The sequence below is a fragment of the Lissotriton vulgaris genome, chromosome 5, assembly GCF_964263255.1.
Source record: "Lissotriton vulgaris chromosome 5, aLisVul1.2, whole genome shotgun sequence".
NCBI classification, from domain to species: Eukaryota; Metazoa; Chordata; class Amphibia; order Caudata; family Salamandridae; genus Lissotriton; species Lissotriton vulgaris.
In genome coordinates this window covers 430,996,389-431,016,913 of record NC_141693.1, presented here as the reverse complement: position 1 = coordinate 431,016,913, position 20,525 = coordinate 430,996,389, and positions in this window count along the sequence as shown.

Genomic DNA, 20,525 nt, shown 5'->3' with positions numbered 1-20,525 from the left:
CTTCACTGGGATCGGCTCCGCTCCTCCTCCGGGTCAGCTGGGCTCCGCCGGGATCTGCTCATCTCTTCCGGGCTCCTCGTCTTCCTCTGGGCTCCAGGGTACTGTTTCCTGATTACGCCGCCGCCCTCTGTTGGTGGTGTGCTTTTATCGTCCCACCTCAGTTTCCATGCCTGCATGTCCTTGCAAACAGCTAGACCGTTAGCCGCTGTCAATGGTGTCTCCTCCCGATATGTCCCATTTCCGGTCGTCAATCACGGCAGACTCCCTGTCCTTTTCACAGATCCTCCCCCATAGGAATGGACGATGGGGACATTCGAAGGACGGGTACCGGGACAGGTAGTCTGCACTGATCTGCTTCACCCCAGGAACGTGAACAGTCTGAAACGAGAAAGGTTGCAGAGTGAGGAACCATCTAAGGATGCGAGCATTGGTGTCCTTGTGTCTGGAAAGCCAGGTCAGGGGTGCGTGGTCGGTGAGGACAATGAACTGCCTACCCAACAGGTAATATTGTAATGATTCTATGGCCCACTTGATCGCCAGACATTCTTTCTCGACAGTCCAGTAGTGTTCTTCCCGTGGGAGCAGTGTCCGACTGATGAACAAGAGAGGTCTGAGCTCGTCTAAGCGGTCAGGCTGGAACAATACGGCTCCTAAGCCATGGCCTGATGCATCCATCTGGAGCACAAATGACCGCTGGAAGTCCGGACATTGTAGCACAGGGGCAGTACATATAGCGAGTTTGAGGGCCTGAAAACTGTCTTACTGGACTGCGGTCCATGTGCGTATGTTTGTAGGACTGCTTTTGGACAGAAGATCAGTAAGAGGGCTAGCGATGGTGGAAAAAGTTGGGATAAATCGCCTATAGTATCCTATGAAACTCAAAAAGGAGCGGACCTCCTTTTTCGTGGTTGGCCTGGGGACCGACTGTATGGCTTCTACTTTGTTTATCTGTGGTTTCAGACACCCCTCATTAATGGTGTAGCCTAGGTACTGGATCTCATTTGTGCCTAACAGAGATTTTTTTGGGTTAATAGGGATAGATGCGTTCTGTATTTCTGAAAAGATGGCTTTTAGGTGTTTTAGGTGTTCCTCCCACTTTTGACTAAACACCACGATGTCATCCAGATACGCAGCCGCGTATGACTGGTGGGGTTTTAGGAGGTGGTCCATCAACCTCTGAAAAGTTGCTGGTGCCCCATGCAACCCAAAGGGAAGTACCCGGAACTGGTATAGGCCTGAAGGAGTTGCAAACGCAGGGGCGGCTGGTGACATTTGAAAGTGGTGGGGCGTAAACTAATTTGCATATTGCACCGCAGCGATCGAGCGCAGCGAGCGAGCCCGAACCACCTTGCATCCATCCATACATCATTCATGCATCCACCCATCTATCCACCCACCCACCCTGCATCCATACTTCATTCATTCATGCATCCACCCATCCATCCATCATGCATCCACCCATCATGCATGCATGCATCCATACATCATTCATACATCCACCCATACATCCACCCACCCATCCTGCATCCATACATCATTCATTCATTCATGCACCCACCCATCGACCCATACATCCATCATGCATCCACCCATCATGCATGCATCCATGCATCCACCCATCCATCCATCCATCCACCCACCCACCCTGCATACATCATTCATTCATGCATCCACCCATCCATCCATCCATCATGCATCCGCCCATCATGCATGCATTCATCCATTCATCATTCATGCATCCACCCATCCATCCACCCAACCATCCTGCATCCATACATCATTCATTCATGCACCCTCCCATCCATCCATCCACCCATCCATCCATCCATCATGCATCAACCCATCATGCATGCATCCATCCATACATCATTCATGCATCCACCCATCCATCCACCCAACCATCTGGCATCCATACACCATTCATTCATGCACCCACCTATCCATCCATCCATCCACCCATCCATCCATCATGCATCCACCCATCATGCATGCATCCATCCATACATCATTCATGCATCCACCCATCCATCCACCCACCCATCCTGCATCCATACATCATTCATTCATGCACCCACCCATCCATCCACCCATCCATCATGCATCCACCCATCATGCAAGCATCCATCCATACATCATTCATGCATCCATCCATCCACCCATCCATCCATCATTCATGCACCCACCCATCCATCCACCCATCATGCATGCATCCATCCATACATCATTCATGCATCCACCCATCCATCCATCCACCCACCCATCCATCCTGCATCCATACATCATTCATTCATGCACCCACCCATCCGCCCATACATCCATCCATCATGCATCCACCCATCATGCAAGCATCCATCCATACATCATTCATGCATCCATCCATCCACCCATCCATCCATCATTCATGCACCCACCCATCCATCCACCCATCATGCATGCATCCATCCATACATCATTCATGCATCCACCCATCCATCCATCCATCCACACACCCATCCTGCATCCATACATCATTCATTCATGCACCCACCCATCCATCCATCCACCCATCCATCATGCATCTACCCATCATGCAAGCATCCATCCATACATCATTCATGCATCCATCCATCCACCCATCCATCCATCATTCATGCACCCACCCATCCATCCATCCATCATGCATCCACCCATCATGCATCCATCCATGCATCCATCCATACATCCATACATCATTCATGCATCCACCCATCCATCCACCCACCCACCCACCCTGCATCCATACATCATTCATTCATGCACCCACCCATCCATCCATCCATCCACACATCCATCATGCATCCACCCATCATGCAAGCATCCATCCATACATCATTCATGCATCCATCCATCCACCCATCCATCCATCATTCATTCATGCACCCACCCACCCATCCACCCATCCATCCATCCATCATGCATCCACCCATCATGCATGCATCCATGCATCCATCCATACACCCATACATCATTCATGCATCCACCCATCCATCCACCCACCCACCCTGCATCCATATATCATTCATTCATGCATCCAACCATCCATCCATCCATCCATCATGCATCCACCCATCATGCATGCATCCATCCATACATCATTCATGCATCCACCCATCCATCCACCCAACCATCCTGCATCCATACATCATTCATTCATGCACCCACCCATCCATCATGCATCCACCCATCATGCATGCATCCATCCATACATCATTCATGCATCCACCCATCCATCCACCCACCCACCCATCCTGCATCCATACATCATTCATTCATGCACCCACCCATCCATCCATCCATCCATCCACCCATCCTACCCATCATGCATCCACCCATCATGCAAGCATCCATCCATACATCATTCATGCATCCATCCATCCACCCATCCATCCATCATTCATGCACCCACCCATCCATCCATCCATCATGCATCCACCCATCATGCATGCATCCATGCATCCATCCATACATCCATACATCATTCATGCATCCACCCATCCATCCACCCACCCACCCTGCATCCATACATCATTCATTCATGCATCCACCCACCCATCCATCCATCATGCATCCACCCATTATGCATGCATCCATCCATACATCATTCATGCATCCACCCATCCATCCACCCAACCATCCTGCATCCATACATCATTCATTCATGCACCCACCCATCCATCCATCCACCCATCCATCCATCATGCATCCACCCATCATGCATGCATTCATCCATACATCATTCATGCATCCACCCATCCATCCACCCACCCATCCTGCATCCATACATCATTCATTCATGCACCCACCCATCCATCCACCCATCCATCCATCATGCATCCACCCATCATGCATGCATCCATCCATACATCATTCATGCATCCATCCATCCATGCACCCATCCATCCATCATGCATCCACCCATCATGCATGCATCCACCCATCCATCCACCCATCCTGCATCCATACATCATTCATTCATTCATGCATCCACCCATCCACCCACCCATCCATCATTCATGCATCCATCCACCCATCATGCATGCATCCATCCATCCATGCACCCATCCACCCACCCATCCACCGAACAATCATTAATGCACCCACCCTGCATCCATCCATCATTCATGTATTTTTATGACCATATAAAAATAAATTATGGACTCTAACAAGCCTTTAGGATCGTTGTTGAAGGATGTGCCAGTTTACATATTACATCACCCCAACCTTTTTATGCTGGAAACCTTCTACCGCCCATGTATTTGCCATCCTGTAAGCCCTAGGTATGTACTACACAAATTCACATACAAACATACACCAACATGCATGCAATAATAAATGCATATATCATGCTATTCCGCCTCTACCGTTTATTAACATTTTGAAATTTTATAACCTTAGTTCAAAGAGTACATTATATTTGTGGTGACAGTTGTTAACTCATTTTCTGGAAAATGTTTATAAAATGAAATCTGTTGAAGTCTGTTGTTGCAACTATCAAAAAAGAAATTCTGAGAATTTTTACATTTCCAAAACCCCATGCCGTGAAATAAACGGGTGACCTGGAATAGACGCACACATTTCTGCAGCAGATGCTTTAACACACTGAACTACCTCAAGTCATTTGTGCAAGCTAGTTTACTGGAACACCGAAAAACACACACTCTTACCTTGCTGCCGGTCCCGCACACGTCACAGTCTCACAGCGCCCCTGGCCAATCCTGGCGCCAGGGGCACAGGTACCCTCTCGCCCGCAGCACGCCCATTAGGGCTCCTGACGGGCATGCGCAACGACGCCAAAACACAAGTGCGCATGCGTGGGCACGGGTAAAAATTCACCCTCCGTCCCCACGCATGCGTACTTGTGTTGCCGTCTGTACAATCATGTCAATGAATCAACATGACGCCCGCCCGGCGGTCTGACGTCATGTTGATTTATTGACATGATTGTCATGAGGGAGCTGCGGGCGCGGCGTCGGGCAGGGGGGCTACGCCCCCACGCCCCAATGGACGAACCGCGCCTGTGCAAACGTTTTTCCTTAGAACAGGGGGGGTAACTGGATTTGCCAATACCCTTTTGTTAAATCAAGGGTCGACAGGAACGTGCTTTTCCCAAGCGTTCTTCCATTTCGTCGATTCGTGGCATGGGATACGTGTTGAATTTCGTGATGGTGTTTACTTGTCTGAAATCTATACAGAAGTGTATGCTGCCGTCCAGCTTTGGCACCAATACAACTGGAGAACACCAGTTGCTTGGGGACGGTTCTATAATGCCCGCTTGTAGCATGTCGGACATTTTCTTTTCTACGGCCCCTCGGCGCACTTCTGGGATCCTGTAGGGTTTTAGCTTTACAATGTCGGAGACTAGGGAAATGATCTTATGTTGGACCAAGGAGGTTAATCCTGGGTGTGTAGAGAACATACCGGGAAAAGATGTTAGTAAGGCCATAACCTGAGTTTTCTGGGTATCTGTCAATACCGTGCTTGTAGGGACTGGATGATCAGAGTGTTCCTGTACCGGGGAAAGGGGAATGTCTATGGGAGGGTAGGAACAAGCCAAGAGGGCCGTCTTAGTTACCCCTGAGGAAGGGGGTTGGTCTATTCATTCTTTCAACAGATTGACATGGTATATCTGTTTACCTGTTGCACGATGAGCAGGAACACGCTGTAAGTGACCAGAGTCACCCTTTTCTCTATGGTTTAAGGTCCTTGCCATTTCATCAAGAGTTTGTCCTCTGTGTCGCGAGCTCCCTGAGTTTGCTGTTGCGGTCATAATATTTCTTTTGGGTTTCTTGTGCTTCCTGCATATTATCATGTACTATTCCCCAGAGGTCTGTCAGGGAGGTCCTAAGGTCTGTGGCATACTTTAACAGGGGTTTCCCTTCCCCGTCTTCTTGCTCCCACTGTTCCACCGCCATATCCAGCAGTGTTCTTGGCTTCCTTCCGAACAATAGTTCGAAGGGAGAAAACCCTGCAGACCTCTGTTCATGGGCTCGTAGGGCAAAAAGAACCAGAGGTAGCTTTTGATCCCAGTCCCTCCATGTCTCAGAGACGGCCTTGCGGAGGAGGTTTTTGATGGTCTTGTTGTATCTTTCCACAGGACCGTCCGTCTGTGGATGATAGACCGAAGTGTGGATTCTATGAATCCCTAAAATGTCACAGATTTGGCCCATCATTCGGGAGACGAACGGGGTCCCCTGGTCCGTTAAAATCTCAGAGGGGAAGCCAACTCTTGAAAACAGGGTGATCATGGCTTGGGCTTTCTGCCGGGGTGGTCATGCTTGACAATGTGAAGGCCTCGGGATATCGGCTAGCGTAGTCAACAATGACCAATACATAGCGGTGGCATCTAGCGGACGGTGTCAGGGGTCCTACTAGATCCATTCCGACTCTCTTAAAAGGTATGTCAATAATGGGTAAGGGTTGCAAGGGTGTTTTTCGGACACCTTCCGGACTCGAATACTGGCATCTCACACAAGCAGCACAATGCTTGGCGACGTCTTTATACACTCCTGGCCAGTAGAACCGTTCTAATAGGTATTTGAGGGTGTTTTCCTTCCCATAGTGTCTCCCCACCCATTTTATTGTGGGCTAGCAGAAGGACTCTTTCGCGAAAAAGGGATGGCACAACTAGTTGTTTTTAGGTCTCGCCTGTCGATGCGCATGCGCATCGAGCAAGCGAGAGTATTGGGACTTATCCACTCTTTCCCCAACTTGCAAGGAATCGTGGCGATTCCTTGCAGTGCCCGTGACTTTTAAGCTCAATGCGCATGCGCATTGAGCTTAAAAGCGCGTGCACATCAATTCCCTCAGCCGCACTCCAGGCCCCTGCTGCTTTCACACCCCCTCCCCGCTCCGCCCCCTCCCCTGCCCGCCGTCTGTTCTCTCAGCCGTCTGTACCCTGCTGCTTAACACCCTCTCCCCCGCTCCGCCCCCTCCCCGCCATGTCGCATTTCTCCTCCCCCCTCCCCACAGCAATGCCCTCCTAACAACACACACACCCTCTCCCCCGCTCCGCCCCCTCCCCGCCATGTCGCATTTCTCCTCCCCCCTCCCCCCTCCCCCCTCCCCCCTCCTGGGTCAGGTTACCCTGCTTTCTCTTTCGCTTTTTTTCAACCACATTCCACCATGGACTGGGACTTGTTTACTGTGCTTGTGTTAACATGTCTTTCCTGTGCGTATAGCAAGGCTTGTTATGTTGTGGTTCGCGTTTTTTGCTTTCCCCAGAGTTCTTCGTTTATACATGTCCCTGCATGTTTGCTTTGCCCATGTCCCTCGGTGTTGCTGTGCCGGAACATGTTTTTTGCTGTTCTTCGGGTCTGTGTCTATTTACCGTTCCTATGTGTTTGTATTTTCCATGCCTGGGTTAATTTGTGCCGTTTTCCGTGTTTCTGAGTGAGTGAGTGAGTGTGCGTGTGTGTGGGTGGTGTGTGCGTGTGTTCGTTGGACCCTTCGTCTTTGCTGTGCTTGAGTTTAACTTTGCTTCGTGTGCTCGAGTCCATGTGTGTTTGCTTTTTCTGGGTAATGGTGTTTGCTAGCAGACCGGTTTTCTTGTGTGTTTGCAGGCCCTGTCTTCAGAGACCTATTTCTGTTTGTTGTGTCGCGATCATGTGTGTCTTTCCTGTTCCCCACTCCTTATGCGTTTATTGTTTCTGAGTTGTTGGGTCGACCAGTAGACCATACAACTTATATCTGATTAACCAAGCATAGATGTGCCCGTGAACATATGTCGAGAAGGGCGTGCCCAGGCACAAGGTAAACGTTAGTATAGAGAAATGAAGGGGGAAGGCCGGAAAGTGTTTTTTGTAACTTTATTCACTGCCTCGGTAAAGCATTTTTAATTAAAATCAAGGCAAAAAGGACCAGTGAAAGGTAAATAATGAAATGGTTTCAAAAATTCCGACACTATTGGCACCTGTTTTGGCGAGTGTTATAATATATATATATTTTAGTCCAAGTCAGAAAATGTGCTGGCCAACTCGAGCGTGGCTGTGTTTCTGTGTGAATCGCGCTGCCCGCCTCTTGTTTTGTCTGGGAAGGCCTGACTCATTCCTGTCAGGCTGGCGCCGACAGATCCGCGATGAATCCGTCTTTATTCTATTTCCTCGCATGAAGTTTTACCATGAAACATACGGGTGCTCCCAGTGGAATCCTGGGCCTGTTTTCCGATTGACCTCTTTGTTTATTAGTTTGCGTTAATCTGGAAACGAAACAGCACATGCCACAATTAATAACCTCTTCATTCTTCTTATTAAAAGGACATTAACGTTGTGAACTTGGTGTTCGGTGGGCAGATGAAGTTCGGGGGCTAGTTAAAATTTCAGGGCGCATTTACATTTTGCTGCACTGAAAATAACTCACCCACTAAAACACAAAACTGCTATTGAGCAAGGAATTGAACATGTAAACATATGGACTTTGTATACTGATGAAAGAAAATCTCACCAGCATGCAACAGGGTGCAGTTAAGAGTCACAGTATTTTATTTTTATTTTTAGGTTTGGTATTAACCAATATATAAAATGATATACTCAGTGTACTTCCTCAGAGGGTCTTTCAGTCATCCCTCATCATCCACTGATTTGTTGTTGCATCTTTGACGTTTTCTTTTCTCTATTACAGTATCAAGCAATAGGTCAACCTTTGGCTAACTTCACTGTAGGCAGGGGCACTAGAATTATGTGGTTCTGTGGCTGCAGATTTTTCACATAGTTAAGGATTCGCCGCAGTTGCCTCAGTCATAATCTATCATCTGGTGCATTTTCTGCACAGTTTAACAAAAAAGAAATTGTCTCTAGCTCAAATGGATCAAAAGTTACAAATAAATGTGTTGATAAGTGTTTACCCGCATTGGAAGATACTTTTCAAAGGTGTACTGGTCATCTTGCAGTTGCTTATTTACCCTCACCCACACTCACCCTCACTCACCCTCAACGCCTCACCCTCACTCACCCTCAACACCTCACACTCACTCACCCTCACCCTCTCTCACCCTCTACCCTCACTCACCCTCAATACCTCACCCTCACTCACCCTCACTCACCCTCACCCTCACTCACCCTCACCCTCACTCACCCTCACTCACCCTCACTCACCCTCACTCACCCTCACTCACCCTCACTCACACTCACCCTCAACCCCTCACCCTCACTCACCCTCAACCCCTCACTCACCTTCACCCACCCTCACCCTCACTCACCCTCACTCACCCTCAACCCCTCACCCTCACACAGTGCAATAGGTCTCGGAGCATTTGAGTTAGAGCTTTTAGAAATGTTTATGGCTTGTTTTTTTTTTTAATTCTTTAGCATTGGCTACAGGAAACAAAAATGCTAAAGATTTACAAAAAAACCCATAAACAATTCTAAAAGCACTAACTCTAATGCTGCGAGACCTATTGCATTTCCAATGCTTGTTTAACCTGGCGTCTTTTTTCTCTGCCCTATACAACAGTCCCTTTTCAATAGGAAAGTATGGTCCTACCTGCTCTGGCAGCTGCTCTCGAACTTGTTCCCAGGCATGTGTTAGGGATTCGTCCTCTCGTTGGGTGGTTCTGAAACTGAAGTGGCCTGTCCCGTTGTTGTCTGCAAGGGAAAAAGGAAGAGCAGCACAAGGTGCCTTAGAAAGGAGGAAGTCATTCTTTTCTTTAAGTCTTTCCTTTCTGCTTTTCTTGGTCCTAGGGTCTGAGTATTCTAGGTCTATTGAGGAAAAAGGGGACTCCTGAAGCCACGTCTGTACTTTCCCTTTTTTTTCCTTTAAATACTCATCAAACTTAGTGTGATCGGTCCCTATGATTACGGTCTCTGGTAGGGAAGGAATCACCCCATCCCTCTTAAGGTGAGGGTCGTTATCTACGTCCAACAGAACTTTGGTTACGGGGTAGGACTTCGTATCGCCATGAACACAAGTTACCCTCACATGCTCCGAGCTCAATAGTTGGGGGGCCTTGAAGAGGGACCCGTCTACCACTGTGATGTGGCATCCTGTGTCCAGGAAGGCTTGTCTTTTTTTCCATTTAGGTAAACCTCAGTTTTATACCGCTGGGGACCTTCCTTGGTTAGGAATATCCTGCCTCGTGAATAGCCCTCATCCATGGGTTCTGTGGGTGGGTGTTTTTGTGGACAATATCTGGCTTTATGCCCCCACTCAGCGCAATGAAAGCATTGTGGTGTCTGTCCACTGGTGCTGGAAGGGGTCAAGACTGGCTTCGGGACAGGACGAGGTGGAATTATAGGTTTTGGGTCGGGTTTTACCGGGAACCTAGATTTGGAGTAAGAGGGGTCCGGGAGGGAGGAAGAGAGAGCTGGGGTCAAGGGTTGCCTATTCTGAAATCAGGGGATCTATGGAAGGCACATGCGATATCCACTGCGGAGAAAGTGTCCAGGTTGGGATGTTGCTTCACCTATGAAATGGGTGGAAGGCGGTAATGCTTCCAGATATTGCTACAGATAGACGTTTTCCACCACTTCTCCTATTGTAGATAAATGGGGGGTTAGCCATCTGTTCCCCATATTCCGTATCCTGTAATACAACGCCCGAGGGTTGTCTCCTGCAGCCCATTTCTCCTTTCTAAACTTAAGACGATAGTGTTCTTGGTCAAACCCTAGCCTCTCCAATATTGCCTTCTTCAGGTCATCGTATGGGGTGGTTCCAGTCGGGTTGGCGGCTTCGTATGCCGCCTGCAGTTCCCCTGAGAGCAGTGGGGAAATGTACTGGCCCCATCTCCCTCTGGGCCAGGCTGCTGTGGATGCTACCCGCTCGAAGTTTAGGAAGAAATAGTCAGAGTCCTCCCCTTCCTGGTATTTCTGTAATACCATTTCAGGAACGCTTGGGTGGACCCGGGCATTGACTATCGCGTCAGTGAGTCTCAAGACAGCCGTGTCTTGCACTTGCTGATTGGCTGAGGTTACGGTAGCTTGTTCCTTTAGGGCATCTTGTAAGGCTTCCCTTCATAGTCGGGCTTCTTGTATTTGCTGTTCTAGCACCAACTGGAGATGTCTTTGCCCTTCGGCCAGCTGGGTGACCATATCGTCTAGCTGTATGGGCTGTGTCATAGTTAGACACGCTTTGTGGGCTTGCGAATCCCACTTCTGACACCACTTTGTAAGACTGTCCGAGTGGTCAACACAATGAGTCTAGGGACGTCTATGGCCTTTGTTTCAAGCGTCTTTATTTCAGGTGTTTTAGGCACACTTTTTAGTGTCTCTTTTGTGGTACAGTCAAATAGTGGATGGCAGAAAACATGAACAGAACAGAGGGTGATATTCGGATGTTCTCCCGGGCGAGGTTGTCTGCGTCGTGGAGCACCGTCTTGCCTTCGTGTAGGTCCTCTTCCTGTTGGTGCTCCTCGGAAGGGAAAAAAGAAAAACAAAAGGGACCGGGATTAGTCACATCCGTCCGCTCACAGAAAGCTTGTGCTACCGTCACCATACGCAGTGAAGAATAGGAGGGAAGGGAGGGTTTGTGAAGGAAGGAGGTCGTCGTGGTTTTGTGCTTGGAGGATGTTACCCCTTGTCACCCCACCACCCCCACCAGAAGGCACCCCTTAAAGGTACTTGCCTTGGCCAACGACCCGTCCACAGGGCCGTGGCGTCCGGACCCGGGGAGTGTTCTCCCTTCCTAGGGCCACCGGGTGTGTGCGCCTTGTAGGTACATGGAGGGTTCTCCCTCGGGTTCCGGTCCTCGCCTAACCCGCTCCCTCCTGGCTCCTCCGGGGTCGCTCCTCTCCAGGTCCGGGACTGCTGGGCTCCTCCGGCACTGGCTCCTCTCCTCCTCCGGGACAGCAGGGCTCCACCGGGATCTGCTCCTCTCCTCCTCCGGGACAGCCGAGCTCCACCGGGATCTGCTCCGCTCCTCCTCCGGGACAGCTGGGCTCCACCGGGATCTGCTCCTCTCCTCCGGGCTCCTCGTCTTCCTCTGGGCTCCAGGGTACTGCTTCCTGATTACGCAGCCCGCCCTCTGTTGGTGGTGTGCTTTTATCGTCCCACCTCAGTTTCCATGCCTGCATGTCCTTGCAAACAGCTAGACCGTTAGCCGCTTCCGGGCAGTCACTGGTGTCTCCTCCCGATATGTCCCACTTCCGGTTGTCAATCACGGCAGAATCACCGTCCTTTTCACAAAGACATTTTTGATTGAAGAATTGTATAGACAGGGTAAAAATCCATGAAGTAGGACCAAACTGAAGGACATCTAAAAATGCTGTTTGATGTACAAGGCCTATTATTGCATTGCACAGTACTTATCTGAAGAATGGATTTGCTGCAGCACCATTTTCTCTTGCATTAACCGACTACGGAACTCACTGCAGCTTTGTTCAAAGTTGACCCTTGTGATCAACAAGGCTTTTAGAGTCTTCAGTTCCATTCGGTTTCTTTCATCAGTCCACGTATTATTCATAATGGAAAAAATTCTTTCCACTGGAGCATTAGTTCCTGGCAGACATAATGCAAACTGGACCATTGTGCCAATGTTCTTAAATATCATATTATGAGTTTGGAAATGTGTGAATATTTCCACCCACCGATCCTCTGCCGTCTTCTTCTGGTCATTCCATGTGGCGAGTCTGTCTGCTGTGTATTTTCGTACACAGGTGATTTCATCAAAAAGCTCCATTTCATCCACCTCAAGTGTGCTTGATACAGGTTGTACAAATAACGGAGACATTTCAACATTATCCCAGACAGGAACAGCATCAAGAAGGATCCAAAAAAAAAAAACAGTTCAAGTCAGAAAAAAATGCCCCACACTCTTCCAAATAATCAATACTGCAATTGTAGAAAGCACTTACAGAGTTACAGATTTTTGTTTCTGGTGAGAGTCCTTGTTCTTTGAGGGATTTAATAAGCTCCTTCACCCTAAGGCACATGGAGCAGGCATCTCTCCTTTCCTTCAGTTTTCCTATTAATTGTGTAATTTGTCTTGCAACATTTAAGGCATTTGCATGCTGCTTTTCCTTCTCCTTTATTGTGTCACTAAAAAGAGCCAATTGGTTGCCCAAAAACCAGAGCCAGATTTCAGCACGAGGGTTTTCAAAATATTTGACAATTGCTGTTGGGGGATTTGCTTGGGACAAAAAATACGAACATAGGGCTGGGTACAGTTTTAGCACCCTGTCAACTGCAGGCAGTAGAGAAAGCCAGCGAGTGTTGCTTGTACTTAGGAGTCGTTGATAATCTATATCAACAAACTCACAAAATTCTTTCAGTTGTTCTGTTCGGACAGTGTTAATGTGGAAATATTTGTACAATTTTAACACAAAAGATTCGATGTCCATTGGCAGCCCATCAGCAGCGGTTTGCACTGCATTATGGACAATATGTGCTGCACAACCTATCCCAAGTACTTTAGTATGAGGAATAGCTTCCTTAAGCTTACAGAAAACATTGTTCTTTCCCGCTCTAACCTTTCCCTCAAAGTTTGTATTCGTATTATGTGCACAAAACCCAACTACTTTTTCCAGCAAATTACACTTTTGAAGGGCATGGTACAGTTGTTCAAAGAGTGTTGCAGATGTTTCACCAGGAACGGAGGTAAACTCTAAAATTTTCACCTTAACACCCTCAAAATACTTGAAATACCTAATCACAATTGGTATCAATTTAACTTCTTTCCTTTGGGAAGCATCAATAGACACAGATATACAAGCAATACTACTCAAGTCGAAATTAAGGTCCATCATAGCGAGAGGAGCCACTACTTTTGTAATCACAGGCTTGAGACTTGGTGCGAGCACAGGAAAACTTTTCATCATACAGTTTCCGAATCAATGCTGATGTATAGTCCATTGACCGAAAACTGTGGTTATGTTTAGCAAGATGATATGCCAATGTGCCATCAGCAGCAGCCCTACTGAGTTCAGCATGTCCAGGGGTTACCTTACCCAAAAAGTGGTAATGTTGCTGGTGCTGCTTGAAGATTCGGCCCAGAACTTGTGTTTTTTTGTCTGTATGTGCTCCTTTCTACCATGGCCAATGGAGAATGTAGATTTGCAGATCTTGCAGAACACGGTGACATTATTGTTCCCGACCTTGCTCAGAAAGGGGAAAGATCTTTGCATCTCCTCGCTGATGGAACACTGTCGCTTAGGCATCTCTCCGGTAGTTAGCTAGCTAGCTATCCTTTCTGTGTTTTAATTTGGAGAAGAAAAAAAAAGTCATGTAACTATGACGCCTACTGACAAAAAACTGTAGCCAAGTTTCAAATAAAAAAAAGTTACGTTTACGCACATAGCAAACACATTCTTCCTTTCAAAATACCCGTAATGAAGCTCCAAGGACAAAATAGTGCCCATAAGTTAAAAACATTTCAGAAGGGAGCATTCATCAGCATTGTTGAAAAATACTTGCAGCCATGTCTTGAACTCTGAAGATAAAAATCAGATGAAAAATGTCCAAGAAGTCATTTTTACCATTTTGCCAGTAGTGTGATCATCCTTGCCAATTGGAGATTCTGGTATCAAATACCACAGTGCAGTAAAGTGTTGCCAACTTAAAAGCTCAATTTATGATTGGAAAAAGCATTTTGGGATGTTACTATTGTTCAATTTGTTAATTAGTTCAGGTATTCGTGATTAATTTGAGGGTTTAAGGAGAAGCACTCAAATCAGACAATTGATTTCCACCTTATATACTGGTGCTACATGAGAAAAATATTGAAGTTTCAAGTACAAAAGGAAAGAGCATGTTGTAGCTTTCTTTTAGGCTGAGGAATGCCATGCTGCTTGAGCTTTTGGGTGTTTTGAGTAACCAAATTTAAAAAAATCTTAACGTGATTCAATATTGTTTGGCATTATGAAGGCTTGAAATAGTTGAAGTTGGGTGGAAGGATTTCCTGAACAGGAGGCCCAAATATGTCTTCCCAGAGCTCCAAAGTCCATAAGATGGCACAGGGACATGTAACCAGACATGCCACACTGGCACTGAGAACACATTGACACAGTCCCGGGCTTTTCACATAATTCATTGCTATCAGGTTTGCTCATCTGAGGAGGTTTGCTCATCTGAGGAGTTCAATGGAAGCAAACCAAGATTACAACAACCAGAATGCACCAAGTTGTCCCAAGAAATACCCTGACAGTGATTGATGTGACCACCGTACAGTCACAGACCTCCCAAACCACTCTATTTGCCCGTGTGCCAGTCTGCCTCTCCTGCCAATGCACCACTACAAGCATAGCACTCACATGAAAGAGGTGCAGAACAGCATTACCAATGAGCAGTTGCATTACATGAGGACACATTACTTTTTTTGTTAGGCAAATAAAGCTGCACATGCTGGGAGTCCAACGAGTTAAAGATGAAGGGGGAGGCAAATGGCCTACCTTCTCTACAGCTTACAAAATCATGTTATCAGTGGTTGCCTTTCTCTTCAATGACCAACTGTTCTAAACTCATACACAAAAAGGAAGCTATCCATGAGAGAATATGCAAATGAGGTCTGAAGAAAGATTGGTTTTGATATTTATTGCCAGTTCCTTCAGATTTTATTGAAAGGTCTGATGTAGACTTTATTTACAGTTCTATGGTTGTGTATGAAATAAAGGGATGACACTGCATTCTGAAATGCACCTAGTTGACATTTGCCGTCCTACTTCAAAAAGAACAAGCATTTGCAATGCAATAGGTCTCGCATTAGGAAAGCTTGAGCTATTTCAATTGTAAATGACAATTTTTTTTTATTTATGTGTTGTTTTAGAAAATAGCGAAATTAATCGTTTTGTCATTTACAATGGCAATAGTTTTAATGTTCGCAAATGTGACACATATTGCATTTGTAATGCAATATGTGTTGTATTTACGTGACTTAGATGTATTGATATCACAAATAAAAATGACTTAATTTTTTTAATAAGTAATACTTACATAAAAGTTATTGTAATCTATAATAGCAATAGGTTTTGTGAACGAAAATGTAAGAACAACAGTGAAACATTAACACTTTTTTTGGGACATTTGTAATAAAGCTTGAGTCATTCAGAGAAGATATTTGAACTAGTTGTTGAATGGTTGCACAAATTGCTGCTGTGATGGCGTTAAGTGATGTGGTGGCGACGAGTGATGCTGTGGTAGCGCATAGTGATGTTGTAGTGCTTCTGAGTGATGCTGTGATGTGATAGAGTGAGTGCGATAGAAAGATAGAGGGAGGGCGATAGATAGATAGAGTGAGGCGATAGATAGAGTGAGGGCGATAGATAGAGTGAGGGCGATAGATAGAGTGAGGGCGATAGATAGAGTGAGGGTGAGAGATAGATAGAGTGATGGTGATAGATAGATAGAGTTAGGGTGATAGATAGATAGATAAAGTGTATTCTGCTGCATAGAGTAGAGTATGAGGTGTGTAATTACATGGCACTGAGCGGTATTATGTTCAGTGCAATTAAGTTGCATTGAGAAGAGTGTAATTATGTGGCCTGTTATGTGGCATGGTATTGTTTGTAGTGTATGTTGCATTGAGTGCAGTTTCATTATGTGGCACTGAGTAGGATTTGGAGTGTATGTTCCATTGAGTGCAGTGTAATTATGTGTCGTGTAATTATGTGGTACTGAGTGGGATTTGGAGTGTATGTTGCATTGAGTGCAGTATTATCACAAAAACGTTGCACAAATTTAGGCACATTGCGTACAAAAAGCTTACTTTTCTTAATAGGTTTGTAATTATAGATGTTGTTTGTATAAAAGAATCAGGAAAACTATTATTTTGTATAAAAAGTTAAATTTTTTATGACAAACACAGAAATACTTAAATTTACATAGAATTGCTATTATTCTGGTATTTAGAAAGTTTCAAATGTAGTGTCTAAAACATTTTTTTTGCTTACAAATTTGTTGTATATGAAAAATGTCTTTGTAAATAATATAGAAAACTGTATGTACATTGTTTTGTCAAAGTAAGTAGTAACAATTTTACAAAGTAATATATTTGGCAGCATATAAAGTAAAATAGGCATAAGAGTTATAGTAAGAAATAGTGCAATATTTTTTTGTCTTTTGTAATATACACTTTACTTACAATTTGTTAAGGCACAACAACGATAAAGTGCAGTATTTTAAGTAATGTACACAATTAATAAATAAATTCACAGTTAAGAAAACGAAAAATGTGTGTTAGCGTTGTTAGATAAACAAGAAATGAAACATTAAATACAGAAGACTATATGAAAAAAATCAAACAAAAACTAAACAGTAGTATTTTGCAAATTTTTCACGTTACTTACAACTATTTTTTGTAGCGAGTATGGCAAAAAATGTTTGTGCTGCAGTTACATTTCTTTAATTATGTCTGTAATGCAACCATTGCAAAACAGTACACTGAGTGTTATCGGCAAATATGGCATTAAAGCATCTTCAAAGTCTTCTGTGTCAGTCTCAATGCCTAAGAAGTCCATCAAAGGTGTATATTGATGTCCATTGATTGCAAGTGTTCATTTTTTTCTATTTGCACGGCCATTGTGCTTTTCACTTGGCATGTTTTTTCCATTCCAAATAATGTTACAGTTATGTTTTCTTTCGGTGGTTGAATGACCTATAGAGATAGTGTTTTAGTATTGTTTTTTTTATTGTTCTGCATTATGATATTGCTATAAATATTTACTTACTTGTATTGTAGTGTGTCTAGTTGTGTTCAATATCTTCTCTCCATTGAACTTGTGTACAGTCATATGTGTAAGCTGTACATATCTTCCTATTTCAATTGTAAAATCAGTGGCCTCTCTCCAGAGACTAATCTTCATTGAATCTGTATCATCATTAATTGTATTGCTCCTTATTTTAGTTTCTTGGCCTCCGACGAGGATATTTTTAGTATCTTCTGCCTGTAGTACATAATGTAGACATTTGTTCTAGTTTTTATATAGTCACATTAATGCAAAACAATATGTTCTGTGCTTGTTGGTCTATTTATAGTTAGAAAATTGTTTGAAAATATAGTAAAGACATTTTTGTTAGACTCTTTGTATAAAAATCAAGGTAATACAAAAATCATTAATGCAGTTTGTATGCAAGTGTTGCTCCACTTCTGAATTTTTTTGCAAATGCTAAAGTATATACATTTTGTTACTTACTTTGTATTGTTGTTTATAGTTTACATATGTATAGGCACATTGGCATAAGTTCTTTATGTGATTTTTATTAAATTTGAAGAGCACTAGTAGTAAGATAAGTAGATAAAAATGACTTTTTCTACTGTTTACCGGAAGTGTGGCTCAGACAGGTACGGCAGTACGTTTCTAGCTGGTTAGGGAGGCGAGGAAGCAGGACCTTGTAGAAGAACTACGCTTAAGCTGCTACTAGAGTGACTTGCTGTTGAGAGTGTGTAGGTTGTCACTCACATAGTTGTGCTTTTAGCAAAACTCTCCTTCTTTTCTCACTACACCTGTACTTTGGGTATTCAGCGTACACAGTGACTTTTCACACTCTTCTTTTTTCTATAGGCTGAAATCAATACAGGAAAAGAATTAACGTGAGCTTTTATTCTTCCATGCATGTCCTTTGGTGGAGCAACAGGGATGGAAGAGCATGGAGAGTAGGACTCCAGAAGAGTAAGACTAAGAGCCTTACTATAAACAGGAGGAACTAACATGCCCGTACTATCTTGAGAAATAACAACTCAAAGAAAGAAAAACACATTTATAAAAATAAAACTTTATCTTCTTTGAGTTAGTCTCTGTGCTTTACTACAGTACTTGCTACACTTTACATCCGAGCAACCGTGCAACATATAGTAATTACTTGTTGCAGATATCATTGTACAATTTTTTTGTTGTACAAGTACCTATTTGAAACAAGTAAATGCTGTTTAGATAAGTTGTATTTATGATAGCAATATTTTAGTTTGACTATTATTTGTGTAAAAACTTTTTTGCTGTACTAGTATAAAATGTGATGGTGTGCAAAAAAATAGAAGGTATGTTAGAAAGGAAAGAATAGTATTAGGCAAGATTTATAAGTTAGCAAATTAAAAAAAGTATGGGAGAGCATTATTTAAAAAAACAATTGGATAGTAATCACTTGGTGCAGATAGCACAGTACAATTGTTTTTGGTTGTACAAGTACTTATCTGAAACAAGTAAATGCTGGGCAGGTAAGTTGTATTGCGCAGTGTAATATTTTGCTTTTTGTAACAGATATAAAGCCATTTACTTACTTTGTATTAGTAGGTGATTGCTTGTTATGGAGGCTATAGTAAATATTATAAAACAGTTTTTTAAATAAAATTATATTAAAAAAACAATTGTATAGTAATTACTTGTTGCAGATAGCATTGTACAATTTGTTTTGTTGTACAAGTACTTATCTGAAACAAGTAAATGCTTTGGAGGTAAGTTGTATCGGGCATAGTATTATTTTGTTTTTTGTAACATATTTAAAGAATTTTACTTACTCTGTATTAGTAGGTAATTGCTTTTTCTGCATGTCATAAGATGTTGATTTAATGTTAAAAAAAATATTGTCATGCAGGCTATAGTGATATCATAAAACAGTGTTTTAAATATGACCATACGAATATTATAAGTTGTAGAATAAGATACATAGTAGGAACATTGCAAGTCACTATTCAAAAGAGACAATTAGTTATAACTGTACAATTGCAAACATTTTTTTCGGAGAATGAGTTAGAAAGGCAAATGGCTGTAGGTAAAATATTAATGAAACACAGCTTACTTCTGTTATTGTCCCTGACACACTCAGTAGTGTCCTCACAGCAGCTCCACGTACAGCTTTTATCGGAGACACTGGTGGTGCTGGTGGCTGTAGAATGCATTCAGCTTCTTGGATAATACCTGTTGAAATTGTAAGTGGTGGCATTCTTGCTATTTTCGTTTGCTTTGTTAATAACAATATATTATTTTTGAAAATGTAATTGCGAATTATTAATCCATTTTGGTTTTTTGTTTGCATATAGTGATCTTCATTATAACATGTTGCTTTTATAGTGCTAGTTTCATCAGCTAAAGCCATATGGTACAAAACGTTATTTTCTTGTTTGGAATTCCGATAATAAGTTTTTGCTGAACATTTGATGATGTTGACACGTAGTGCTTTCTGGTACGGCTTTGAATCAACTTGTTTGATGCTCTTTAATTCTTCAATGGAAATCATCTGTAAAATATAATGCAACCATTAAGAAACATTATAGTTAATCATGCAAAGTCAGTACTTTCTTCGGGTAACATTTTCAAACAGTTAATCAAATAGCTATCCATATTGGTTTGTGATCACTGTAATATGATTCTAATGTTCCGTAGTTTGTAAAATGTGCATTTGTAAAAATGTGGTCTAGTAAAGAGTTGTAATCTGTTGTAGGTGTGTTTATTTTCTGTTCACAAGCAACATTTGTTTCCGTGTAACTTTTTAGTAGTTTGCTATTGTATGTTGTTTGTTGTAGGTCAATATTAAAATCACCCATTATGACATATTTATGATGTGGATATGCATTTAATGTAGAACTTAAAATTGTTAACAATGCTTGTATTGCAACTTTTGGTGGTTTGTATATAATTACTATTAAGTATTGTG